Raw genomic sequence first — 10707 nt, forward strand, 5'->3', positions numbered from 1 at the left:
CTCACTTCTCCGGATTGTGTCGTCCGCATAGGGCCCGAAAGAACTGTTCGTTACATTCCTGCCATGACTGCACAGCAGTGATTCCTCTGCTTTGTTTTCCCTCGTGCTCTCAAGCACACATCTTCTGGAGTTTCATGGCCCACACGCTACTGATGTTCCTCCTTTCAGGAAGAGTGCTTGTATCATTCTGCGGCTGGACGTGTGCCACTGAAATTCAGCTCAAGCTCGTTTCTTCAGTCCTGATGGGACTTAAATACGTACATGCTGTATTCCCCAGAAATTTCTGAAAGCTTACACAGGAAATGTCTTAACAGTTAAATATTATTATTATTTGCTTACACTTATATAGCGCTTTTCTGGACACTCCACTCAAAGCGCTTTACAGGTAATGGGGATCCCCTCCACCCCCTCCAGTGTGCAGCCCCACCTGGATGATGTGACGGCAGCCAGAGTGCGCCAGAACACTCACCACACCACCCTGCTGGCCCCACTAACACCTCTTCCAGCAGAAACCTTGGTTTTTCCCAGGAGGTCTCCCATCCAGGTACTGACCAGGCTCACACCCGCTTAGCTTCAGTGGGTTGTGCCAGTTGTGAGTTGCAGAGTGATATGGCTGCTGGTTATCACTTACCATATCAAAATATCACTTACCATACACATTATTGTATATTCCGCATAATCTTATCCCTTAATGAATCCAGGTAATACAGGTTTCCACCCCCTGAATTTAATTCTGCATTAACGAGACTTCACAGATGTCCTCGGGTCAGGGTGAAGATCTTGGGAGACCTTAAGTACTGGCCTACACTGCAAAGGGTCTGTTTGAAAGGTTAAAAAGCAGCGTGACTGGGAGTATTAACTTTACAGATTCACACACCTCAATCGATCCCTTAGGTAGATATACAGACCAGCAAGCAGACACTGCTGGACAGGCAAATTGAGAAAAAGGAATAAATAGATGTGTTTCAAAAGGCATAACACAACAGCATCTCTGCTCTGAGGTTTGCCCTAGCGTTTGTTTCATTTTGGTAGGGATATAAATGGTGCATGCAGACGAATGTTACATTGATTTGCAAAGTGTTTCTAAAAATGACCCCGCGGAACAGTTGCATTTGCTTTCCCTGTACTAATCACACAGCAACACATGGCCAGCCTTAGTCCTGGAGAGCCACAGCCCAGCAGGTATTACAACACATGTGAGTTTTGACCAATGTAGAAAGTTAATTGCTTCCTTGAAGTGTGGAAAGGTCACCTGTGGTCCATGAGAGTGTCATGGGTTGGGATCCTCATTTTAAATGATCTCTGAAGTATTTAAGTACATGAATCACATGCTTAGGTGTTCAAGATTAAATCCTTTCATTATTAGTATTTTGAAATTGATTATTTGTGGTAGTAACATAGCATTTTATTCAAGCTACATCTGGTAACGATAGGGAACAGAGAATGTCACAACAGCATCAGAGACAAATACTTCATCAAAGGGCTTTGATTTTCTTTTCGCACTGGGGGAAAGCTTGAAGCAAAAACGGTCAGTGTGTTTAAATGACATTGAAAACAAAGCCGGTGTACACAGTCCCACATCAAAGTTAACAAGAGAACAGAGCAACAGAAGAAAATAAAAAGTGATCCCACACTTAGCAAAGACTTCACAAGGAAATCAGTCAGAATTTGTTGGGATCTTGCCCCCTCTGGTGTTTGAAAAGGAAGATGCAGCTCAGAATGCTCCCTTCTTTCAAGCCTAGTCTACACCAAAGGTCCTTTAGACAAATCTAATCTGAACTGTTACTAATCTCGGTGCTGAAGATACTTGAATCTGCAAGATTTGCATGTCATCATAGTCATAATAGATTTTTTTCAAACCATTTTAACTACAGTACCTGTTTAGAACAGACTTAATTAGGGCAGATGACGTTATGCCTCTTTTTCCCCAAGACTGTTCTGTATTTTTGCCATGTTCCCAGTATCCCAGGCTTTTTCCAAAATTGGCTATTTAGCTCTTTTTCCTTGATTAACAGCAAACGGAGCCCCTCCTTGCTCACCCAGATCACCTAGTGTCAGGTGGCACAGTAACAACTTTAGAAACAGGGTTTAAAATCATGTTCACTTGCACCTACAGTATGCAATGGCCCATGTGAAGGCTAGTCTATTCGTGTTGCTACTTGCAGACCATACGTTAGCCTCTCCAGATGCATGTGCAATTGTGCACATCTGGGTCTGTGCTTTCAAGCGTAAAGTTTCCATAACAGTATAAAAGACACTTTGCACCACACCAGTGATGCTCAGGGGAACAGACAGACGTGTTTTTGGAAAACCCAAAGCCAAGGCAGTTTGCTTTCTGTTCAGCACACACATGGACTGCAGTTAATACTCCTGGAAACCTTCTGAAGCTAGCCTGCGTTTCCCCAAGATGAACGGACAGTGAATTTGAAAAACCGCTGTGAGCACTCCCTCTTCTGGACAGATTACTATGCTGAAATCTCCACTTGGCTTCTCTTCCTGTGCCGACAGAGGGGATCCTCTCATTCCACCTTTTGGTTTGCTTGGCTGCTCCGATTCATCTTAAAGCACATATGGGAGCCTTCATACACCAATGAATATGCGCAATAACCCAGATTATCGGTAGGCTGCATCACTATGAATTGTATAACATATCAGAAACTGAATAAAAACTCACTGCTGCAGTTCTCACTGGTCTTTCAGGGATACTCTGATCAGGCTTTCTGAAATGAGTCAAAAGGTTAGGTAAAATATTAAATAAAGGTGTATTATTGACTCATTTGCTATTATCAATGTAGTGAATATCAATGCAATGAGAACAGCATGACCCAGTCCATGGCCCACTCTTTCTCTAGATTCTGGACCTCACACAACACAGCCAATGGCTCAGCCTGCTGCAACCCCAAAATCCTACAGACTGACAAAACAACCATCAGGCACCTACATTTTATTATTCAGAGGTCAAAGGACACAAGTCACACTATTTCTGAGCAATACAGGAGCACAAGGCAACCCACACAGAAAGGGTTGGGTTGAGCAACTGTACCACGTTACCAGGAATACTGCCGTCCTGTCTGAATCTCGAACTTTCACCATATAACATCCTCATAAAGGCAACATATGGTGCAACCTGCAGAACAGAAGCCCAATGATGTCATCTTTTCCACACCACTGGCAATCCAGCTCACATCCATATTGCAACCGTGGGCACAATTATGTTCCAAACACACCCCTCCCTCCTATCATCTGCCAGTTCCCTCCATGTTGTCCTAATGCACTCTGCTGGGCTAAGACAGACCCAGCGTGGTTCTTGTTACGGATGTTGGAAGGGCAAGCCGTGGAATGGCAGGAGAGCAAAAAAGACCCTATGCATAGCGGCGAAACGGGGATTAGCCCGGGCTCAGGAGGTCAGGATGTCGGGTAGAAACCTATGCCCTCAGGCCGCGGAGGAGACGACCTGGTGCTCGGCGAGTCTCAAGACATCCGAACCCTCAATGCTGAGCGAGGAGGAAAGGGTGACCCGGAAATATATAGCCCCACACAAAGACACACCGGAAGGACAAGCAAAGCACAGGGAAACTAGGGACAGGACAGAATAGGAGCGCCCTCTAGCTGTAGAGGGCGTTACAGTTCTTCGATTCAGAGGACAGTGGGGGGGCATTGAATGACGTTCACTGAGTCAGCTAATACACTCATTGCTTATTGATACAGCACAATAGCTATATGATATTGTCCGAGGCTGAAACAGGACTACAGTATATGCAACTTGTATGAGACAACACACTGAGTGACGGAAACCAAAATGGAAAAACAGTCCCACAAGAACGCTCTCGCATGACCTCCGCTGAAAGAGAAGGTTCAGGCCTTGTCCTGTTCTTTACGCACAATCACAGGACGCAGCCAGAGGCTAGGACACAAACAGGTGTCTGCTTGAATGGACCTGAAGCACTGCTGAACTATAAATGTGAAAATTATGGGATGAGATTACTGGGTCACACAAACATCACCAAACAGTAAAACCCGCCAGCACAAATCGATTCTACAGGCACAAACCAGCAATCCAATCAAGACACTGAGAGGTATTTTTACCTCAGAACCTCCAGTGAAGCAGCTCTCACCTGCAGCACTTGCAGTGTTAGCTGGAGTTTAGTGGTTTTTCATCCTTTAACTGCAAAAAACAATTCTCAAACATCACAAGATTTACGGCAAGTTAAACTGTTGGCCACATGTACCAGAGAAATACCACAGGCGGGAGGACATAGAACCAGTCTGATCTAATAGGTGCAGAATAAACTCTCTTTCCCTTGAGACCTTCAAGAAGGACTAGAAAACAGTCATTTTGTTAGGTTTATACAGGCCTGAGCTTGCATGAAAAGATTGCTTGTTTTCGATGCAAACAGAGGACGAAACATTTAAGAATTCCTCAGTGTACCTATTCGGTCTTGTTTTATAATAATAACACAGCAACCGTATTATTTCAAAGAGGACGTCACACAGAAGAGTAGATGGGGAGTTTCCCGTTGGGTCTGAGAAGATACCGAACAGTTTTGTATGCATTCCCAAATATCTCAACCAACTGGTCGGAACACAATCTGGGACGTACGGGCCTGGGATCGTCCAGCTGGAGTGTGGAAGAGTAGCCGGAGATGATTGCAATCCTGGTCCAGGCATGGCCTTCCTGTCTCTCTTACCTGCTCAAGGGCAGATGGAGCTCATTCATAACTGGCCCTATAAAAAGAAGAAGCAGCATTTCGCAATTCGGAGACACTGTAATAAAAAACCTGCTAGGCACTTTGTGCATGTCTGTGTGTCTCCATAAGCCTTGCTGCAAGGCTAGGCATCCCAGGTGAAGCCAAAGGCCACCCAGGCTTTGAGTGGGTTTGTATCACACTGACACAGAAGACACAGTCATTACACTCTCATTTCTGTTGGCTCGACTCAGCTTTGCACGTTTTTGTTTAACTGCATTAGAGCCGTCCAGGAGGTGAGAGCTTTGAGCAGGCTGCAGCTGCCCCTGGGAAAGGCGTCTGGATTATCGAAATCCACCTTGGAGTGAGGCTTTTGTGCTCCCACAAGTCTTCACACAAGAGCAATTTTCCAGCCAAGTTGGAGAACTAAGAATGAAAACTTATTTGTATTCTTGTTTCACAGAGGTGATCTTGGGAATGAAAATATTCTCAGCTTTCGTGTACAATATGTACCGACACCGAACATTAATTTGGGGGCATTTGCTTTCATCCAGCAGCTGTGCAGTTAGAAAGGGTTGGGTTGTGTAAGGATACCACGCTGCCAGCTGACCAGACAGCAATACAGCCATCCTGTCTGAAACTCGAACTTTCACCAAATAACATCCCCGCAAATCTACAGCTATTTTTGGATTCTAAGCCAAAATGCTTATCAAATTTGACATTCATGGTGTAAGACACAAAGAAAATCTAATCCTTACTGCTTTTTAGCTGTCCTGTGGTTAGTTTCCACACCACAAACTGCAGAGAAAGACTATTTCTGGTATTTCCAGGAGAGTTCATTATTCTTTTTTTCCCTCTTCCTCTTTGGTTAGAAAGGGTCTCTATTGTCGCGATCGTCATCCTTACTCTAGAGGGCACTCCAACTCTTTTTGTATTTTAGTTTCATTATTACGTTCACCTGCCTCTTGTTCCATGAGTATTATTTAAACCCCATGCCTACGAAGCACTGGAAGATGGACGCCACACGGCCTGCCTATTCCCGGGGCTCGCGGGTAGCCCGAGGGCAGGTCTTATTCCCCGGCGTCCTGACCATCTGGGTCCGGGGCTCAGAGCACTCGGCTCTGTTATGTTTTTAACTTCCTGGTTCCTGAGTCCTCATCCCCCGTTCCTGTCTTTGTTCGGATAGATCTCCCAGCTATGGACTTTCGGACTGCTTCCTGGTTTCCCCTTTCGGATTGTTTTGGAGACGTTCGCCTGCGCCACGCCCCCCGAGCACCGGAACACTGCCGTCACGAGCCCCAGTCAGTCATCCCATCCTGATCCTGTTGTGTTTACCTGTTGCCCTTCTCCAGCCTCTTCTGGATTTTACCATCTGCATAGGGTCCAGAACTACATTCATTACGTCTCTTTGTCAGTCTGCAGTCTTGACTGTCCAATAGGTAGTTACTACTAATAATGCCAACCCAGATAACAGGAGGGGTTCATGCTTGCCAGGTCTCTGGAAGTTACTCTATTCAGCATGATTTTCCCCTCTGTCATCTGTCCACCCACTGGCACTTAATTTCTTTTAATTACCCCATGTGTCAGTCTACTAGGTTCACAAAAAAAAAGGAGCAACAAATTGTTAAATCCTTAATTTGTGTGAGAAATGCTTCTATCTCTTTTGGTTTTCAGAGATCCTGCTTCCCTCGCATTTAAAACTCAATTTTAGGAGACAACTGGACAAGGACAGGCAAAGACGTCTAGGAAGAATTCTATAGAAACAGATTGAATTTTGAAAAGTAATTGACATTTAACAAAATATCAGCCCAAGCATTAATGCTCAGAGGCAATTCGAAGGCAAAGAAGTTTAAAAGGAACAGCTTTCAGACTCCTGCATTGTGGATTAAAACTTTGTGGAGATAACACTGCTCTTCAGCCAGGCCTTGATAACGCTCTGTTTTAATTGCTTTGGCCTCTGCCCCTGCAAACTAAGATATTGTGGAGAACTTCGCAGTGAGCTGCAAGCGATTCCACTTCTGGAAGAGGGCGATTTGGAGAGAGTGCTCGAAAAGAAAAGAGGTCACGCTGAAGAATTAAGGCAGGCCAACACTGCTGGGGAAGTTTACATCAAAGCAGCTCCTATCAGGAGCACTGCTGCTGTTATTTATAGCCATCAGCCCACCAGTCCTCTGAGGCTTTCAATTTAGAAAATGGCCTTAGTAAGAAACACATCAGAAATCCTGAAGACAGCTGTTTTACTGTGATGGGAGCTGGTCCAGGCTCTTCCGTGAAGTGTAGTTCTGGACCCTATGCAGACGGTATTACCCAGAAGTAAGTGGAAAAGGACGACGGGGAGGAGATGAGGATCGGTTGACTGACGGGGGGGCATGACGATGGTGAACTGGTGCTCAGGGGGCGTAGCCAAAGCGAGTCCAGGGAGCCGAGGGGGAAATCTGGGGCGGAGTCCAAAAGTCCAAAACCAGGTGATCCACCCGAGACGTGACAAAACAGAGTTAAAAACTGGAACGGGATCTGGTACAGGGACAGGGACGAAAAATGAGATGACGAGGCCAGACGCTCCGAGCCCCGGACTCAGCAGGGTCAGGACACTGATAGGAGGCCTATGCCCTCAAGCCGCAGGCATAGGGTGACTTGATGGTAGCTGAGCCTCCGGGCGCCCATCTTCCAATGCTGAGCTGGGAGTAGGGAGAGCGCCCGGCTTAAATAAGGAGGGGCAGGACTGGGGGCAGGTGCAAGTAATTAGCAAAATAAGAAAGGAGGCCCTTATGAGGAGGGATTACGATCGTGACATTTACATACAGGGCTAATTAGGGTAGTACCATTTTAACCTAAACCTTAACAAGTTTAGTTATTAGGACCATGTGGGTCCTAATGTCCCAGTATAGTGACGGGGACACTATGCTGTAAACCGGTGCCGTCCTTTGGATGAGATGTAAAACCGAGGTCCTGACTCTCTTCGGTCATTAAAAATCCCAGGGTGTTTCTCGAAAAGAGTAGGGGTGTTACCCCGGCATCCTGGCCAAATTTCCCATTGGCCCTTCCCAATCATGGCCTCCTAATAATTCCCATCTCTGAACTGATTTCCTCACTGCTCTCCTCCCCACTGAGAGCTGATGTGTGGTGAGCGTTCTGGTGCACTATGGCTGCTGTCACATCATCCAGGTGGAGCTGCACACTAGTGGGGGTGGAGGGGATCCCCATTACCTGTAAAGAGCTTTGAGTGGAGTGTCCAGAAAAGCGCTATATAAGTGTAAGCAATTATTATTAACATCCATGGGGATTAAAAACATTCCAACAGAAACAACCCCAGCCCCTGAAAAACTGGTTTTAAACTTGGCTTTTTAATATGCTCCAGGTAGTCTCCCTTTCGAAATCGCCTTCTGTTCAAAATAATGCATGCACAGCTAGGAGCACCGTATTTGTTCACAAACTATTGCAAAGCAAGGAATCCTATTTCACTAACCTGAGACATTCAAACACAAAAAAAAAAACACCTTGAAACCCTCCATAAGGGTGATCCCCACATACCTTTGCAGCACAATGCACTCCAGCCCAAATCGCCCTCTTACCAGGCTGGTAAGTGTGACAGCTTTTACGGCTGATCATTAATTTGTCAATTTCCATACACTGGAGCCATTTAACTCTGACCCCTTGGAAAGATGATTCAGCAAATGAAGACCACGAGAGACTATTTGGAATAAAATCGCCATTCACTTGATCTCTTCAAGAAAAGGAGTTCCCTTAAAGGCATTTAAAGAAACGGCTTCCTTTATTGATCAACGAAGTACATGTGTTCCCAATTTTTAAAAACAGGTGATTTAGGTGCAACTCATAGGACCAAACGCACTGGGCTCTCCTGGAGCCAGGGAAGGAGACACCTGCTGTAGTATAATATGACATTCTCATGACTGAAATTCTAATGGTCCCTTCAGCCATGACTTGTCCAGCACATGTAATGGGTTGGAATGGACGCTGTTATTTTGTATAGTTTTCACTGGGATGTTATTTTATTCGATCTTTTTATCTGTTATCTACCCGTAGAGGCTACAGTTTTAATCGATAATTTACTACTTATGTCTGTGAAGAGGGAGCTCCCGTTGCCTTTCCTCATTCACGCTAAAAGCCACTGATGGGGAAACAGCGAGTTGAGTGACTGATTATTAAATCATTTCCCTCTTCAGGTAAAAAGTGTATAAAACACGATTGTTATTTGCAGAAAATGAATCAATGATTTCTTATGACAAAAGTATGTTCCGGTCAGATTTGAGTGTATGTGTTAACTAATATCGAGTTATTAGAACAAAGTTAGTAGCGCGAATCGTTGCGGTTAGCATAAAAGCCATGTATTTGGTATGTTCAATGTGAATATTTTAGTGATTAGCAATTCAGTTCATGTTCGGTAATAGCTTTAGTTTATTTCACTGTTCCTGGTTTTCTAGATTTATTAGTGTTTTTTTTATATTAATAACCAAAGTGCTGTCGCATTTATATTGCTAGTGAACGTTACGTTTTTAAAGAAATACTGACGTGCTCTCGCGATGTCGCCGATTTGATTGTGTTTTAGTGTTGCGTATTTTTTTAAACTGAAATGTCTAATATACTAAGGAGAAGACTGAATAAGACGTAATGCAGAATATTTTCTTGATATATAATTAGAAAAATATTAAGAAGCATTTTTGTAACGTTCAGCTTATTTTCTTTGTTCTATTGTATTACTGTAAACTGTTTTTCCTATAGAGATTCACACTAAAAGCCACTGAGGAGGAAACAGCGAGTTGAGTGATTATTTCATCATTCCCCTCTTCAGGGGCGCTACACACACACTCATCTCCTCACCTGTGAGGGTGCTAGTTTGTACAGCTGTGTTATACTAGAGCAATCAGCTCTGAAGTGTCTTTTTTTTGTGTTGCACCTACATCATAAAGCAGAGAGCAGAGGAGTTTATGGCCGTACTGTACACTGGAATCCTCAATCGCGCTGATCTCTCGGGACAAACGCGGTACAACACAACACACCGTAGACGACAGGAACAATACATGTGTTGTGGGAAAATAAATATGTAGTAGTAAGACCAAACAAAAAGGCGGTAGACAATGTAAAAAGGGCAGAGTGCAGATGTGTATCGAGTCCGAGGCCCTGCAGTTAGCTGTGCAGTGGGATCATCGTTAAGATGGGAATATGGGCCGGGTGAGAAACATGCTGTATATTGGCTTTCATTATTAAATAGTAAGAGATCTACAACACTGGAGCCAAGGCAGAACTTTATTTAAGCCTCTACAGCGATGAATGTGCCACAGAGGCTGAGCAAAGGAAGGACTCGTGATGTATTGTCCCCTTAGTGATGACACCCCCAGTATGACAGAGACAGGAAAAGCGCACACGGGGCTTCTGAAGTGTCACCTCTGGGCTCTTATAAAGACGAATGAGCGAGGAAAATACACACAGTGAATTCTCTTCTGTTAAGACGCCAGGATTCTTTCCCCGCGCTTCTGATATATGATGCATATTTTATCGGAGGTCGATTTCATACCGCGACAAGGGGAGGCCAGGAAGAACACGGTTGTCCAGAACACCTCCCCCCACCAAACATGCTGTTTTTACAAGACATTTTCAAGCAAAAGAAAAAAAACAAACAAACAGACGTATCGGCGATAGTGAAACTGTATGTTTGAATTGCTTATGTAAGAATTCATGGTAGTTTCTGTCGCTAGGAAATTAAGAATATACACTATTTTGTACAGAGTTATACAGAAAGGAATATACAGAGAAGTTTAAGAGGGGATGAGGGAAGTATTCAAAATCTTCAAAGACAGTGACGGTCAACCCAGCGGAACTTCTGGGTGAAACACTGACCAGTGAAACTGGCCGGACACACTGACACTGACAGGTGGAAACTACAGTATGCGGAAGTGCGTTTAACACCGAGAACAGAAGATGTACAACATTCACTCCTATACAGGAGGCGAGGTACTCAGTTCAGTAAATGAGGAATTCACATTTTCACAAAATTGCGGTTTAG

The sequence above is a fragment of the Lepisosteus oculatus genome, chromosome 3 (genome assembly GCF_040954835.1).
Source record: "Lepisosteus oculatus isolate fLepOcu1 chromosome 3, fLepOcu1.hap2, whole genome shotgun sequence".
Classification (NCBI taxonomy): Eukaryota; Metazoa; Chordata; class Actinopteri; order Semionotiformes; family Lepisosteidae; genus Lepisosteus; species Lepisosteus oculatus.